We start from the raw sequence: 18272 nt of genomic DNA, 5'->3' as shown, positions 1-18272 counted from the left end.
GAGGCCGAGTGCAGCGGTCAGCACACGGTGGGTATGGGTCATTCATAGGCTGCAGGTGTCTCATCCTGCCTCTCCTTAACGTGTCACCCAAGCTGGAGCAACAAAGAGTTACCTTGAACAAGAATCACACAATGGTTTGGGTTGAAGGGACCTTAAAGCTCACCCATTTCCCACCCCTGCCACCATGAGGGACCCCTTCCGCTAGAGCAGGTTGCTCCAAGCCCCTGTGTCCAACCTGGCCTTGAACACAACCAGGGATGGGGCATCTTGGAACACAGAAAGGAAGAGAGAGCTGTTCCAAAGGGGCTGAATTCCTCGAGATGGAATCCATACCTCTTTTATCAGGTATTATATCTTAATATTTGGTCTGTGCATGTACTTTCAGGTTTAATGGTGCATGTTCACAGGTTTTAAGTCCATATTCTTCCTACATTAATATAAACCCTAATAAGGACTTTAATGCAAACATGAAGAAAGGGAAAGCTTATATTTAATACAACACAATTATGTCCTTGTCTTTTGTAGGCATTACCAGACTACTTCAGCAAATTAAGCAATATATGAGAATGATAAGCTGTAGGGTGAGGAAGTTTTGAATGGGGAAAGACCTATTTTCAGCTGAAATTCAGAAAGGAAACAATTACATTATTGCAGCTGCTGCAGAAGAACCCGTAACAGTGATAGGGGCTGTGTCTTTCTCTTCTAAAAGCTGATTCTCCTTTGCCGAGAACCAGCTCCTGTGAACAGAAACTTATGGTGAGTTCAGCTCGTTGAGAACCTGCCTAAACATATGCCCTGCAATCTCGGGGCAGACTCTAATCAATACTTGAATTGTGTCTCTTGGTGGTAGAAGTCTATGTACAACCTACATGTTAGCAGCGGCCAATACAAGATGCTCACTACGTTAGACTTCTATAGTTACCCTTATCTAATGCTAATAGATAAGGCTCAAAAAGCCACAGAAATGTCACAAAAAAAGAGTTCTTGTTTCACAGTTAGACTGAAGAGTTACCAGCGAGATGGTCATTTTCCCTCTCTTGGCATTTTAACCACTGGAGACACAAGGCTAAGACACTGTGACCCTACCACTATACTTCAAGTTTTATTGTCATTGGATTTGTCTAACACAAGGTTGGTCCACGGGGAATCTTACAGTCCCCTTCCAATTTATGCAGGATTTACAGTATTTCTAAAAATCAAAAAGTAAATATAAAGAAGCCTTAAAAGCCTTCAAGTTTATACAGTGTGTTCAGCTGATGCCCCAAATAGATCATAAGTATGTATCATGCCTGTCCCCATTTGGTTTGGGGTTATTTTTTGTTCAGGTTTCGGTTTTAGGTGGTTTTGAGGTGGGCAGTCTCATGGACCTAACCTTCATGCTAGCAGCAGATGAGAGGTTTGGGGCCAGGGGCAGAGTGCTACTGCATGTTCTTTTGACAGACCAGATTAGCAGGTTTTGCTTAACATTTTGTATGCCAGCAAGAAAACTCCCATCAGGAAAGCAGGCCCTTGTGTGATTAGAAAAGGGTTCTTCCATCTTTGACAGGCTATCAAGTTATTGATATATTTTAAATGGCTTTTAATCAAGGTTTTCTATCTTTGCTTGTAATCTCTTCTGAAAGTTGTCTTGGTTATTTGCTGTACTGTTTGCTTGACCAAAAAATCTTCCTGATCATACTACCAGGGATGATTATCTCAAGACATCACATCTTATGGTTTTGCAGAACAGGTAGTGAATCAGCTGTTCTGGACCAAATTCCAGATGTTGGTTACAGATGCCAACACTTTCAGCTCTGAGCCAAAGAGGGAAAAAAAAGGATTAGTTTATTGGAAAGAGCTTTTATATGTGCTTCTGAAACAAGCAGTGCCAGGTACTCCTCTGCGGCTCATGCCACCCATCAAGAATTCTTTTGATGCTCTTTGCTTTCAGCCAACATATCAGAAGCGAAAACTTCTTTCCTTATTTACAATCACAAAGCACTTAATTTGTTAAAGAGCAAGTTTATGCAACCTTCCATAACTGTTTTTTTTAGATGAGAAATAAACTGTAGTTGAGAGATGAAGTGGCAGACAGCTAAGTGAAGCCTATGTTTTGGCCTGTTTGGAGGACACTGTGATCCCACAGTTACAAGCACAGTGTTGCAAAAATTGAATAATGATGATGCATAGAGCAGACGTGAAGGAAACTCACAACAGAAAAGAACTCAGCCCAACCTTTAGTAGCACAGAGAGCAGCAGAGGCTTTCTTGCCTGTCCTGGCAGTCCTTGTTGTGTGTTCACCACGCAGTCGAGAGAGGATTCAGTTTGCTCTTGGTAGGGGAGTCAAGCACTCCCTACTGGTGGGAAAGGATATTCAGATACAGCTTCAGGGTGTTAGCGCAAGGGTAATCTATTTTCCGCTCTAACTGATTGCACAAACCACTTTTGCACAGGTGTATTGTGGAATTTCTCTCTAGACTACCACAGTATTAAATCTGCAACTTGCTTGGCTTGGCAGGTAGCTTTGCAAAGCTTTTGGGTAGGAAAACAACCATGTAATCCACTTTTTAAATGACAGATTTCTGTAAAGAGTCAACAACTCAAGTGCAATCGCTACCATACTCAACCAGCTCCATCTGGTTACAACAGCAGGAAGCCCACACCACCAAATCTTAAGGTTCAGAAGATAGCCTCTGTGGTTCCAGGTTTATACTGCAAACTGGGGCCTCAGTGAGTCTCTTAAAAGCTCCTGCTGCTCTCTCTGCTGAATTAGTCAGATGCTGATGATTATTCACCTGCCAGGCTCCCATCTTTGCCTTGAAACAGATTCTGACTCTGCATTGTATAATCGAAGCCAGATGGAGTGGGATACATACCTGGTACAGCTCTGAACTGTGGAGTAGAATTCATGGTGAAGAATATCAGATCAAACCCTCTTTTTCTCCCTCATAATTCTGGAAGTTACTAAACTATTTTCTTTAGATGGGTAATTTTAATCTCCATTTTTACGTTTATGTGTCCCACCTGATTCTGTGCCAGTCAGAAAGTCTTGCATTTTCTTCCAGTTTAAAGAATTTATTCTATATGGCTCTTTTGCATACCACTGTCAGCAAAAGATCTGGAATATTACATTGGCTCAGCATTTATACTGAATTAGCACTGTCAGTTCCTGTTAGATTTAGGATCCTGTAAGTGCAGAGTAATGAATAAATGAAGGATGTTCCTACCCAAATATGTGTTGAAAAAGAGATGCAAAACTTGGCAGCAGGTTGCAGCACACTCAGTGGATAGAATAAGTGGGAGAAGGGCATGGTTGTGTGAGAATTATATGATGATGATTTGAAATACAGAGAAAATAATTCAATATAGTTAACAGACAGGCAGCACTCACTTCTTGTGTTAGTATCAGAACTGCTGTGCTGTGAACTCCCGCAGCAATTTACTTTGTAGGATTTAGGGAATTAACATCTACTTTTGCTAGCTTCTGCTTTCTTGCTCCTGCATTTCCTTCAGAAAAAAAACCCTGTTTTCAAACATAAAATCTTCCTGCAATGCCTGTAATGATCAACTATGAGCATGGCCCACAAAGCATTTTGGCTTTCCTTCATGTGACCAGTTCTGCAGTTACTGTGTAATCACACTGACTCCAGGAGTAGAGCTGCAGGGTCAAGGCTATCTTATTAAATCAGAAATATGTTTTACAAAGGAAGTAAACGGAAACAACATTAACTATTTCTTGTATGTTTTACTTTCTCCTGAGGTTATAAAAGTTTGGATCAAACTCCTGAATGGAAGCAAGTATATTACATTTTTGGCACTTTCTGGTGTTCCAGACACCTGTAAATAGTGAATCTTCAGTTTGGGTTCTGTGGTCATAAAAAAATACGAAAGCCTCATGGATACCAAACCAAATGTTAGAATTTTATTGTCTATTAGTGGCATGTTCAAAGTTTACTTTGCATTTCAATTGCAGCACAAACAAGGGCCCTAGGACTGGTGGTTGTTCTAACCAGTGGTTCTTACGACCAGCATTAGAATAGGAATAATAGAATTGTAAAGTATTACACAAAAAAGCAGTTTCAATTAGTGAGATCCTTGCGTTAAGAGGTCCAGCTGAAAGAGGTTTGCTCATAGCTTGAGGCACTGGAGCTTGCGTATTTGACAGCACACATTTGGCCTCCCTCCTCCTGATTCAGGTGGATGCAGTGCTAGTACTGTTCATGTCCTTCAGAAGTTGATGCTTGATAAATGGGTCAGATTCCCATCATGGTTGCTTTTGTTGTGATTGGTTTTGGTAGCTGTTTTATTTTCTCTGGTGCTTACTAAATGAAGGCACTGAGAAGACAAGGAGCAGAATATTAACTAAAAAGCTGCTTGGCAGCTCAGCTGGCCTCTTTCTGTTACCCATGCATGATCTTCAGAGACAAAATAACTGGCCCAGCTTACAAACTGATTATTCCTGGAGATCAGTTATGTGGAGGCTGCAGGTGGTTCATAAGCTTATCTCTCTTCATGTTTTTTTTAAGAAGAATGCTCTTAATTTAAAGGAATATTTGCCTGTTGGCTGTTCTGCTGGTTGCAGCCTTTGGGGATGTTGCCTGGTTGCTGCTCATGTGCTGAGTCCTGATGGTCACATATGTCTCCAGAGCCCACTGAGGTCAGCAGGAAACCAGAGATAGTGTCATTCCCAGAGCTTTGGCTGCACCATCCCAGAAGCTTGTGCTGTTGAGGGGACCCTTGTTTTATTCCCACATGGTACCATATGGCCACTCTTGACATTGAATTGAACAGTTGGAAATTTTTGCTTTTGCCTACTTTTAAACCATCTAAAAATAATATAAAGCATTTCCTTTTCCTGCGGGAGAACAGAAACACCATATCTATACAAAAGATATTTTGAAGTGTGATGCTTGTGATCTGCAAAGCCAAATACTTGAAATAGTCCTTTTGTGTAATAGCACTGCCAGCTGCTTAGCTCTTTAGAGGAAATACTTATTAAATGCCCTCATTGCAGAACAAATCCTTTGTAAGTGTTTCTTAAAACTAATAATAATTTTAAAAAAGACATCCCCACCCCAATTAGTTTTCCCAGAAGGGAAGACTGATTAAAACTTGTAGTTGCTTGGCATAAATGGCTGCACTAAGTTGGACTCACTGAATTATAAGTTAAGGCTTCGTGTCCTGTCATGCAGTTACACTGATGTTATTTTACACTGCTGAGAGAGAATAGTGGTGATAAAAATCACTGTTACCTCCATCGTTTGGTAATGGAATTTAGACCCATGGCTGAACTCCAGGTGAGGAAAAATCATGTGTTACTATGAAGCTGTGTCCTCTGGTGAGAGGTGCCAGTAATTATGGACAGTTCTTCATCTCATAGGATCCATTTCTTGTCAGGCTGAGGAAATTCATGTACAATTACAGAATGAAAAGGAGGACAGCTACGTTGTGCTTTGTTAGGGGCACAGAAGGTTTAATTTCCATGGCCTGAAAATCCCCTGCTGAAAACACTATAGCTAATGAAATATTTTTCTATACCTCTTGTATACCATACAAAAGCTTTGACACAGGCACCAGGGCTGGGCAAAGAGATTTGGGATGCTGGGTACTCCCCAGGTGCCACAGGAGGCTCCTTCATTCCCCTGTGGAGTCACAGAGAAGTCCTGTGAGCTTTGACTCATTTCTGTACCAGACTTCTAGTACAAGTCAAGTTTTGTTCTTCAGAGGCAATTTTACTTGAAGAGTGAACAGAAATGGCTGCACCCTGCATTTGGTACTCATCACATCTCTAGTGGGAAAACCTTTGAGAAATCTGAGTTTGAACTAGCACAGTGGAGAAGACAAAAGCTTTTATGCCTGCAGGACTTTTGTAACTTTTGTTGGTCAGTCTGCAATGGTACTCAAGAGTATATGGTGTACAACTGTAGCCAGGCCTACTCCATAGCGTTCCAGGCCCTGTGCTGGCAGTCAGTCTGTCCTTGGAGGAGAGTGGAAGAATCATCCTTGGGAGGAAACCAAACTCTGTAGCCTCTGCCCTGGGGAGATGGTGTGTAATGATTCCAGTGCCCAGCTTGGAATGTTTAACACAGCAACTCCAACTCACTCTCCATTCTTTACCAGGTCCCTCTTTTTCCCACAGTGCATCACCTGTGGGACAAAATGCATTTATCAGTTATTATGCTTTTAAATTTTTATTAAGTTGGAAAAATTCTTTGTATTGTCAAGGTTTAGGCTTGATTGCTCTGTTTTATTTGCTTCCTCAGGCAAGCCTGTGAGACGTTCTGACAGGACACACACTCACAGATCCGAGCCTGAATCACTGCTGTCCTGCAAGGTATGTAGGTGTCAGTACATGTACAGATCCAGTGTGACTCAGTGTTTTTCCAGTGTTATATGTGCTTTCAATAAACAAAATTATTTGGAAAGGAGAAAAGCAATTAGGTCTAATGCTTCTGATATGAACCCCCTAATATTTAACCACTAAAGTCACAAACATGAAGAAATACACAGATTGTACATCCTGAAATAGCAAAATGACAATGCCAAAGGAAAATTCTTCCATTAGATTTTGGCAGGAAGCAGAAGGCTGCAAGTATTTTAGAAAGGGTTTAGCCCTCACATACCAAGATCTGAGTGTTTGATGTGGATGGTATCTAGGAGTAGGTTTCAAATCACCAGTAATTTGGGAACAGAAGTCTGAGGTAAGTTCATAGCTGTCATTCTTTTCCTCTTTTTTTCCCCACTCACATCTTGATCATTCTAAGCTCAGAAACCACATTTTTTCTCCCTTGAATGCTCTTTTATAGTACTGTGGGTTTTTATCTCCTCTGTGTTCTCTACTATGATTCATTTAAATGATTTATTTGTAGGGTGGGAGGTTTCACGCTTTTTCTCTTAGAAGGGGAAATACAATGTTGTAAAAAGTCAACCAAAAGCTTGAAAACTGAATTCTTTCTTGATATTTGATGGGCTGACATGTCTTCCCAAAGCATACTTATTTTGATTTTGAGACAGAGATATTCTGCATCAACTTCTGTTGGTTAACAAAACACTTCTATTTATCATTCTTAACACAATAGCTTTAGTTGCACAGTGATGATGAAAAGAGGTATTTATGTCTGTCCCATAGTGTTTAGGTACTCTGAAAAGTTTGTATTCTCGTTTAATCTAATAAGATGACAATAGTTTGTACCTTAATGTATGAGTCATACTTTAACTAGCAGACTTAAAAGGGCAACTTTTGGAACCTGTGAATTCTATGTAGGTGCATGGAAAAGTTTCCTTTGCCAGGAAACTTGGGGGTTGATGCCACACTCCCTGCTCAGATAAATAACTTGTTCAGTGCTGGAGAACATGTCCTAGAGACTGGAGACAGGGAGTTGGGTTATTTTTTTTTTCTTTAATCTGAGTTCAGCTTCTTCATAGTCCTTAAATTTCCTTCTTCAAGAGAGAAGAAAAAATGTACACATCTGTAATTTTACAGGGCACTTCATTTGCATGTTGTTAAATTTGTGGTTTACATTTGTATCAAACCTTGTATTTCATCAGACAGGCACTGTCACTACATCCATTGCCGCACTATTATTCAGAAATACACTAAGCCATTAATCTCCACGTTATCTCATATCATTGCAGAATTCAAAAAATATTCTGATCATTGATACAAGTCTAGGAAATATTATGTATGTATCAAATATTTATTGTTTGCTCATAACAAAGGGAATGCCACAATGATAAGATAGATAACACTTTACAGTATAACAAACAATTGTATGTAAAATTTTATAGTGCTAATCAAGAACTGGAAAGTATTGAGTTCCACGACACCTTTAAATTTTAAACAGACACACATTGCAAAAACCCTTGAGCAAAACTTAAATAATACATTATAAAGATATAAATTTCATTCTGCTTCTACCCAAAAAGGGAAGCCTGTGTGTTGAGAAGACCAGCCTGTGTTGAAAACAGACTCCAACAAGGATGCTTACAGAAAACAAACCAACCAAACAAAACCCCATTTATGATTCAGCTATAGACTCGTCTTTATTGTACTTATAAAATATATATAGCCTTTTATTGAATTGCCTGCTGTCGAAATCTGCAAGAATTTTATTGCTTTTTACTGTCCTGGAGAGGAATAAAGCAGCAGCCTCTGTGTAATTTCATAAGAAGCAAGGACAGTAAATCTAATTTTGCTGGATATGGGATCGATGATAAAGAATCATGCAATGACCAAAATTCAGAAGTTTTGGAATACACAGTATCTGTATGTTTTTCCTCATTTGTATTTTCAAAACATCTTTTTATGTTTCTATCTGAACACATTTCACATTGCAGTGCACTGCATGAGCTATTTTAAGCTTTGTATTAAATATTCCCACGATAAGTACATTAGCCTGTTCCAACATTAAATCAGGGTTGGAGTCTGTGCACTTTACAGCAGTATCTCCTTTCTTTCACTTTGAAATGGGATGTAGTTGACTCTGCAATATGATGGGAATGAGGGGGACTTGGCCATTTAACAAAATTCTTTCCTTGCCTTTTGTTTCCTTTCCTCTGAACTGAATGAGGGATCAAAGCATGACACCCCCAAACTGTCTCCAGAGAAGCCAATATCCTGGAGTTTGAAAATCGTAGTATAATTTTAAACTAAGTGTGTAGCTTAGGAACTTTTCAACAAGATGTACAGTATGCTGCTGTTGGCTGTGTTTCTAACCCTGGGAACCCTCTGAGTCTTTCCCGAATTTCCTGGCTATCCAAGGGAATAGTGGGGCCAATTCATGACTATTTGCTTGTCACATTCTTTCAGGAATGAAATAAAGCTCTGAAAAAATTATTTGACTTCCTATATGCTAAATTCTGATGTTCAGCAACAAAGTCAGTTTAACAGTACAAGGAAAGAGTGGGAAGAAAAAGTTCTTTTCTGTTGTAAGTTCTGTAGTTTTGTGTGAGGAAAGGACATTCAGGAGCTGATGTTACCAGATATGGTCTATCTGCTCTGATTCTGGAGGATCCCAAAGCACTTCACAGCTTAAAAGTCCAGTGTAGATCAGACTGATTCTCACAACTTTCATCACTGGGAACTGAGGCTGTACAGAATCATACTGTGAAATTAATAACACTTCAGGACAGAGAGTCAAGAAGAAACAATAATCCCACTGAAAGTCTTGAATGCCAGGGGATATGAAAGGAGAAAATGTGAAGAAGGAATAGTGTAACGTAGGGATGGCTGAGGAAAGAAAATACAAATATCCTTAGCACAAGATGTACAAGTAGGAGACGATCTGTTGCTATCAGAAAACTACAGCACCGCTACCTCAGTCACAATAAAGTATGGAATGGTCTGGGAGCAAGATTTTCTTGCACCATAAGCTGAAAAGCCCTTCAGTCATAATAAGAGCTGACTGTGAGTCATAAACTTGTTGCTATCTGGAGTGCTGAAAACCCTGACTCATCTTTTTATCCAAATTACGTTTGGAAAGGCCATCAAATGTTAAATTTTGTAGAAGAAAAATACCATGCAGATCATACATGGCAGAAAGTTGATGATCTGTGATAAGCAGAAGCCCTGTAAATCCAAAGGTTTGCAGTCTGAAACATGAAAAAAAGATCAGATTGATTTAACCAAGGAAACAGAATTTTAAGGTGCCAGCCAGTCAGCACTTGTTTGGCATTTTGAAATGGGATCCAGCAGAGCTCCTGTTTTTCTCTGAGGCCCAGTTAGAGCCATGGGGAGTGCACAGGGCAGCTCTCATCAGCAGTGGTCCAACGTACTCTCCTGGTAACCAGCAGGTTCACTTTCAGCATGGAGTGGAGGAATGAGACAGTGCTAATGTGCAGCAATGGGGAGCAGCTCTCTTTCAGTTCATGGCAGAGCTGTCATCATCGGTGTATAGATTTCATGTTAAAAGGTTATGTGAAAAACAGCTGAAGAGTTTTTGGTGAAGCACTTGGAGTCTGGCACTCCCTCCCTTGAACCGAATTCTTGAAATCAATGATGAAAGTTTGGCTCCAGAAATGGTACTGAAAAGCTGAAAATGTGTTTTGTTTTCATGATGGACTCAACCTGCCATAGTCTTTACCACAGGGAAGCTGAGGCAACTCAGACGTTCACACAGAATAACCCTCTTGTAAAGTGTGGCTATTTTAAATGAGTTTCATTGAAACCTATCCAGAAACAGGCCAGTCTGTTGAGTGTTGCCTTTGAGGAACTGACATTACTGCTGAACTTCCCTCAAACAGCTGAAGCTGAAAATCCCTACATTGTTGTTTCTAGATTTCCAAATTTTCTTATTCTACTGACATCAGCTTTAGTCTTTTTGGAGGCAATTTTGTGTGGTTGCATGATCACTCTGGGGTTGTGTGTTGGTTTGTCTATGCAGCTGATGTAGTTCAGTGTGTTTTCAAATGGGTAAGAAATTTCAGCTGTGTGGCAGGGATTTTAGTCTTGCCCAAAGGGTCATTCACACTCATTTCTTTGTTTACAAGGAGACAGAAATGGTATTATTATGATGCTGGGGCTTCACATGAAGTAGATGAAATCTTCATGGAAGAATTTGGTCTAATTAGTTGTCTTGCTTTAGTTTCTGTATCTCTGGCTTTTGAAGAGGAGCATTCTGAGAGGAGCATTCTGAGGTTACATTCATTTATTCCTGTATAAGAAAGTTGAAGTGCTTTTGGTCACTAAAAAATTTTACTAGTGTATGTTCTCACATTTGCTACAATTTGCTTCCTGTTTTTCTTGGGAAAAAAAAGGAGAATTACTATCATGTAAAATAGTTATTTTGTAAAACACAAACCCAGCAACTTTGGCAACTGTTTAGTAGGGGTTTATGTAAAATCAGAGAATTTCATTCCTGGGAGAAACCTGCACACAGTTCCCAAGGAAATAGTTGGTTTTCATTTGAGTAAATGGAATAAATTCTCCCTTGGGTGAATTTGAGGATCCTCACAAAATTCTGTAAGAAGAAGTTAGTGTCTGTATGGGAAAATCTATTAAAAGAATCTATAAAGTAGAAAAACATTTTAGCTCAGCTTTAATGCAGCAGTTGGAGGGCCATGCATATTTGTTGTTGAGATGGTGTCTTTGGCAAATACATTGCTGCCCTGCCTGTCCCTGGTGATGGACAGGACTAGCGTCTCAAGCAGGCAGCAGATGCAGCTGCCCCATGAGCCTGTGGGTTTCCAAGGGATGGCTGAGGGGCTGGGGGGGAGGCGCTTTCCCACCCTGCACCAGTAGCAAGTGAAAAGGCATGTGCATGGAAACTGTAAATGTGGCTGGAAGCACTTTGAAATTCACTTCTGAATCCTGGTTCTTGTTACAGAGATTTTTTGAGGGAGGAGGGAAGAAATTTCTGTGTCTCAAGAAATGTTCCTTATTCTCAGACATTTCTTCTTTACACAAGGGGTTTGCTTCCTATCAAAATTTCTTTTGTTGCTCTTTCTGAGCTTCACAGGCACTGGGGAGCAGAGGCTTATCTGGGGCACCATGGACAAAAAGAATGTTAAAAAATTATTTGGCATCATATACCATATCCTGGTATTTTCAAGAAGCAGCTTGATGCCAAATGCCTGCAAGTAAATATGTGTTTAGGAATAAACTGATATCAGGCTCCTGCAAGAATTGTTTCTTATCAGATGCTGGCTCTTTAAAGCTCTCAGATACTGGATACCTGCAAAAATTCAATTCATTCTTTCTTGTGAGGCAAATCTTATTTTAAGTGTTTTGCTGTCTAAATTCTGTCATGAGGGCAGGAATGAGACATAGCGCATTGTATTAATACTGATGCTGTCTCTCTTCTTTTAGCAGTCTTGATGAAAAAGGAATTGTGAGGAACACAAATAGAACTTACAAGTCTAGTCACTGAAGAAAAAAAAGCCATGTTAACCTTTCCTTAGATACATAGCCCTGAAAGTTACCAATGTTCAAAGGGTTGAAAGTTTCAGCATGGCACTGGCAATGACAGTCAGAATGGGTCGGTTCTGCAAAAATCAAGTAATCACCCGTATGAATGTATCCTTTGAAACTTCGATTCTTAAAAGCACATCTCTGCAGACTTGTACAGGCTGCAGAATACACGGGGAGCTGCTTATGCAGGTGTGCTGTCTTCCTGGACCTTAGTGGCTGTGCAGTGGAATCAGCTGAACACCCAGGTCTGAGGGTGAGCACGCTTGAGTCCTACAGCACCACCAGATGTGGTGCTGGGGAAATGCAGAAGCAGGTTGCTCCCAAGGCTAAACAGCTACACAAGCCAACGAGTCAGCCATTCAGCACCAGAACTGCATTTTAAAAATACATATATATATATACACACATATATATTAGTTTTTCTAGAATGTGAAATACTGCCTTTAAACCCAGTCTGTTTGCATAGTGGTGATGGGATAATTTTTGCTTTTGTGAGACTTATACGTGCCTTACAACTATCCTCCAATTGGGGAGGTTTTCTAGCCATGGCTTGGTGCTGAGCAGAGCAGCATACAGCCCCTGCTAACCGCAGTAACTTCACTGATTAACTCAATAGATCACCCTCACTGTGCTGGAATCAATGACAGTGGTTAAAGGTCTGTCCAATTGCTGTTTTTCCAGTAATGAGTTTATAACAAAGGTTCCACCAAATAGTTTAGTGTCATGTGTTTTCTCCTTTATTGATTTCAATAAAAAGGCTAATTTGGAGATAGGCTGGATTGTCATTTCTGGGTGGAGGGTAGTTAATATGACTAATGGCATTGCTGGAGCACAATGGAAATATCAACCCCGCCTCATTCACAGACAGCAGAGTTTAGCAGACAAAGGAGGATGTTCCAGATGCTCATCCTAGGCTGGACAGGATGTGGCAGCTGCTGGGATGCATGTCGATTGAGCTGCACATGAAAAGCACAGCCAAATCCAGCAGCATCGTGGTGTCCTTGGTTCTGGAAAGCCAGTGCCTTTCTCTAGACCTTGTTTCCATATCTCTGTGCTGTGTACATGGCAAGCCTGCAGGCCACTGTCATCCTCAAGCACAACATCAAGGGTCTGGATCGCTCAGGCTGCCTTGGTGAGACAGTCGTAGACAAATGGATCAAGCCTTTGTGGTGCGTCAGGGTTTTGGCTGGTGTAGAGCTGAACAGTGGCTGTGCCTGGCACTCTGCTGTGGCACTGGTGCACAGTGAGTGTGGCATGCATGCCCGGCAAGTGCTGTGTCAGGGTGCTCTGTGCAGGGGACCCTACTGGAACCTGCATCTTTCAGATCAAAACTGCTCCTCTCCATGCTCCTGGATGAAGCAGGCTCCCTGCAGAGAAAACTGCTTAATCCTCTGAGGCAGGAAATCACAGAGAGCCCCTGAGTGCAGCTGGGGTGGTTCCTTCACCTTTGCTTGCTGCTGGCATTCAAAGGGATTATTTCTTCCTGGGCTCACATTTCCTTGGGTTTAGATCCCAATCTGTTCACTGTATCCTCTCATGAATGTTAGGATTACAGATTCTTACACTTCTCAGACTGCCATCACCAGTGTTTAGGAAAAGGCTGCCATAGCAGGAGTTGATGCAAGAATTGCCACAATAGTTTAAGAACACAGAACTTGCCTAGAGTAAAAAAGTTTTAACATCAGACTTCGTGGTATGTGGCTGTGAGCCATTTGAAATTGTGCCCTTAGCTTTTTACAGAATTCTGGCTTTAGAAATATTAGCCTAAGCAGTTCTGAGTAATATTTCGGGAAAGTATTATATTGGATTTAGCTACTATAAGTCCAGCATTAGTAACAAAACTCCAGTTAAATACCTGATGAAAATAAAGCCGTTCTCAAAAGACTGGATCCGTTTAGAACCAGCATCCACTTTGGCTATATTGAAAGTTCCCTTATTTCAAAAGAAAAGGATTAAACAGATTTCTTTTTTTTTTTAACCAAACCAAACTAAACATAGTTTGACAATGAAGGAAACCTGCTTAGCTGTGATCTCGTATAATACTAAGCTTCATGCATTGCAACATAATGGGAGCTTGCAGCCATCTGCTAGGGGCTCTGTGGTTTGCACCCCATGTCTTTCTGTGGCATGTTGAAAGGTGAATTAGTCCCAGTACCAGCTACCTGAGCAATGGTTACTCCCCAGGCTGACAGCCCTTCATAACCTTCTTTACTTGTGGGTAGAACAGAGGGCAGGTCCCTGACTTACTGTCACCTCCAGGAGGAAAGCCAGCAGTGGACAAATAGCATAATAAAGGTGCTTGCTCCAGGCAGCACTGAAAATGTCCTCTGAAATGTACCTTCCCTGCACTGACACCAGGGCAGGGTTTCCATTTCCAGCATTAGTACAATGTACCCTGGGCACTAGTAAGAGGTGGTTTTAAGGGCTGCTTACTGGTAGTCCAGAGCTGTGATCTGTGTTTTCCAAAGATGAAATGAGAGCATGGAGCTAAGACAAAGATTTGAATGGGGATGTGGCTTTCTTGTCTTGTATCACCAGAACAGGAAGACTTTCACTGTGACTGAACATACACAGGGGGGTGAAGCTTAGGGACACATGAAGGTTCTTCATATTCAGGTTTTCACAAGAACTGTATCTAAATTGCTGATAAAAATGCTCGTGGAAGTTGTACCTTTAAATAGTGGGGAGCGTGTGATTTAATATGGATCAAGAAAGATATGATGTCTTTCCTGTCTCTTATCACAGAGCTCCTGCACTGCCTCCTAAACAGGTAGTCCTGGTCACTTGGATATATAGAGACTGGATACAGGCTCATGATGTCTGAGATTGCATGGTACTAAAAGAGCCTCTCCTACAGTGTGCCCAGCCATGTTTTCAAGCAAGAGTATATCCAGTTGCACTAGTCTGTAGCTTTTGCTTGTGTTTTAGTCTGTCATGACCATAAGATGCTATTACAATGTGTTTGCTGAACGTTTTGCTTTTGTATGTTCACTCAAGGACACACTAACTGCTTGGAAACCAGTAGATGTGTGATACATCTTTGTGCAAATCTGCATACGTGTGGTGCTGTACTTATGTGTATATAAAGATGAGCAGCACATGGAGACCTGCTTTCTCATTTCACCTCATTTTACTGTCACACAAGTGGCCACAAGCACACAGGTGCATATCTCCAGCATACGTGGTCTGATAGGAGAGTTTTTATGTTTTCATCTCTGCTTATAAATGAAATTGGTCAAATCACTGTGGTTTAAGATAGAAAAATATAACAAAAGCTGCTCAGCTGAATGATTTTTGGCACAATATGAAGAAAAAAATAGATGCTGGCTTCTCTTTCAAATAAGTGCTGTGCTCTGCAGAGCAAAGATCAAGCCAAAGTTCACGTTATCAGCTCCCGTACCTCACCTGGGGCTCTGTTATTGATAGGTCTGTCATCCTCCCTAATATTGGAGGGGTAATAGCAGCCGATGATTAGGCCACTCTCAAGCTATTAACTACATTTCTTATCCCTTTTATAAGAGCTTCTTAGTCAGCTGGGAAACAAAGGCTGCCTTCAGCGAACAAGAGCCCAAATTGTGGGCCTGCATCCTGCAACCTGAAAGACACAACTGTTGCACTTAGAGGAGCCTCCGAAGGCAGAGAGGGGGTGGATGTCAAAGGTTACCCCGTGGTGTTATCTGAAATGAGCGGGCTCTGGCTGCCTCTCGTGCTGACAGAAGCTTGCAGAGAAATTACAGAAAATTGCCTGTTTTGTCAACATTTTCTCGGGAGGTTTAGGGAAAAAAAAGGATTCTGGTTTCAGAGAGTTAAAGGGGCTCAGTCAGCCTAGAAGTGACTGACAAACACTCTATTATTCATTTATGTAAAAAAGTGATATTTTATATCATTTCTTTGAGCGATTGTTAAGTGACTGGATAGTGACATTGACATGCAAGATAATCCCAGTAATATTTCCAATTCTTGTTTGAAGGCAGACTTGCACATTTGTCAGCATTGACAATAGATATTCAAAAACCACTGGTGATGAAGAGCCAGCTCCCAATATAAACCCGAAACACTGGGAGGGATCTGCACCCTCAGATCTTAGCACAGAGTGGATTGGAAGTGAACTGTACTGTGGTGGAATAAGACAGATATGCAACCTCCTTCACTAATCATTTCACCCTGGGTGAAACTACAGACAAACAGGACTTCTGCCACTGCAACAGAGGCTTGGGACTGCCATGCTTCCCTTCAGCCTTTTGCGTTAAGCAGAGCAGATGTTAGAGGTGACTTTCTAAGGCCTGTAAAGGCTATTTACAGCTTAGCTACAACTCATAAGACCATCAATAGGTTGTTGGATTTGCAATGTCACTGCTGGTCAGTGGATGTTGTCAAATTGCCAGATAAAATGTTACAGAGCAACTGAACTAAAAAAGCAATTTGGAATAAAGGCACATGAAGTTCCTTAGGGATGCTACCTGGGATCAAGTATGAATTTTATAATAAATGTGGCTTTCAAGTATTCTACTGATATACTTTTTGAGAAAATAGAACTTTACATTGGTGATAAGGTGCCTTTGGCATTGTTGCTGCTGGTGGCAGAAGGTTTGCAGTGAAGGAAAGAGATGCAAAAGCACAACAGAGAGATGTTGTTGAGCCCAGGATTGGCCTCTTGCATTGCTCCCCAAATGCTGGTGGCGTTCAAGTAAGTCTGCAGAGACAGTGCAAAGTAAAGTCCCTGGAAGTGTGATAGTGTGGACGAAGGGTGTCTGGGTGCCCTCAGACTTACACTGGAGTGAGAACATATTTTGGCTGCTAGCAAGAAGGAGAACAGGTGGTTTGGGAGAGCGAATTCTGAAGAGAAAGTGCAGCCCTGAGTCAAAGAAGAGTGGTAAATAAAAACCAGGCAAACAAACTAAAACCTTTTATAATTGTATTACTCAGATCCAAGCTCTGTCCACTTCTCATTCCTCAAATGATACAGTACAAAGATCAGTGAGTCCAGAGGCAGGCAACAAAAAGGGTTCAATTTTCCTATACATAACTTGGTTTTGTTGAAAGAAGAGATGAAAAAGAGAGAATGTAATAATGATAAGTCAAAAAAGTCCACAGAAAATCATGCTCCACATTTATCCTTTCTCATAATGTAAGAACAAATGCAGCTGAGGGCTTTTCTTCCTGGTTATCCTGTGGAATTCACAGGATGCTTAGCAGGTACTTAGCAGACTTTAAACAGTGAAAGAAATAACATCCACTGTTTCTTTCACATCTTAGAGATATTAAAAACTGTTGCTTCTGGTAGAACAAGCACTAAGCAGTGTGTTTAGGAAGAAACTGGCACTGCAGAGAAATTCAGATGAGACCCATGGAGTGTCTGACTGCCAGAATCATATGGAACAGAAGGTTTCACCTCCCCTTGACTCTCCTCTCCAACTTGAACTTCTCTCTTCTGTTAGTTTCATAGATATTGCTTCTCTCTTCCTGCCAGTTTTGCCAGCCAAAATGTGTAGATGTATAGAAGAATTAAACAAAAAGGTGGGAGAAATTGTGTGAATATCTTTGTCTCAGTCAGTTAGTCATTGTCTGCACCTTGCAGAGACTCATGATTCACTCATATTGAGCATATTGCTTTAAAAATGTTTGGCTTTCAAATCTCTTCAAAACCAGGGAATTTGTTGGAAGAATACTGTATGTTTAAGCACTGCATTCAAAGGGAACTGCTATTACGACCCATTTATAACAGTGGTGATGTGTATATGACAAGATGTCAAGAATATGCTCAGAAATGTGATACTCTGTACATGAAATCTCCTGGTTCATTTTATGCAGGGACTGTGCAACTCACCTTGTGACCTCTGCAGTAACATTCTTGGCTCTTTCGGAGCACCAGATGTCAGTTCAGTAGTTAACCATTTTGCTTCTCCTTGTAGCAAGGCAGTTCTCAGCCACACAGAATGTTCTTTCGAGAGGGCAAGCAAAAGAAAGTTTCAATAATGCCTAATCATTGAATCTTTTACTTTTGTCAGTACCAGCATTTTGCTCTTAGTCCACAGAAGCTGTCAGAGATCCAGATCTTGGATGCCAGTGCTGCAGCACTATATAACCATTGCCAACAATGTTTGGTTATAAAAATATAAACCTAGATATTTGGCCACCGCTTATACAATAGGCACTTAGTAATCACTGTCATAAAGGTCAAATCAGATAAAGTTTCTTGCATAACAGGATTAGCATGGGAAACCTTAAATTTTCTCCCTTGGGTAACCTGTATGTTAATATTTTCTTTCACATTTGTTTGTTGCCTGACACATTTTGGGTTCTGGGATAATGAATAATAATAATAACAGCTCTAATGGCAACATAATCTGTTAGTCTTTGTTCATCTTTGCAGAGGATGTTTTAG

The sequence above is a fragment of the Melopsittacus undulatus genome, chromosome 11 (assembly GCF_012275295.1).
Source record: "Melopsittacus undulatus isolate bMelUnd1 chromosome 11, bMelUnd1.mat.Z, whole genome shotgun sequence".
Taxonomy (NCBI): Eukaryota; Metazoa; Chordata; class Aves; order Psittaciformes; family Psittaculidae; genus Melopsittacus; species Melopsittacus undulatus.
This window is presented reverse-complemented; position numbering follows the sequence as displayed.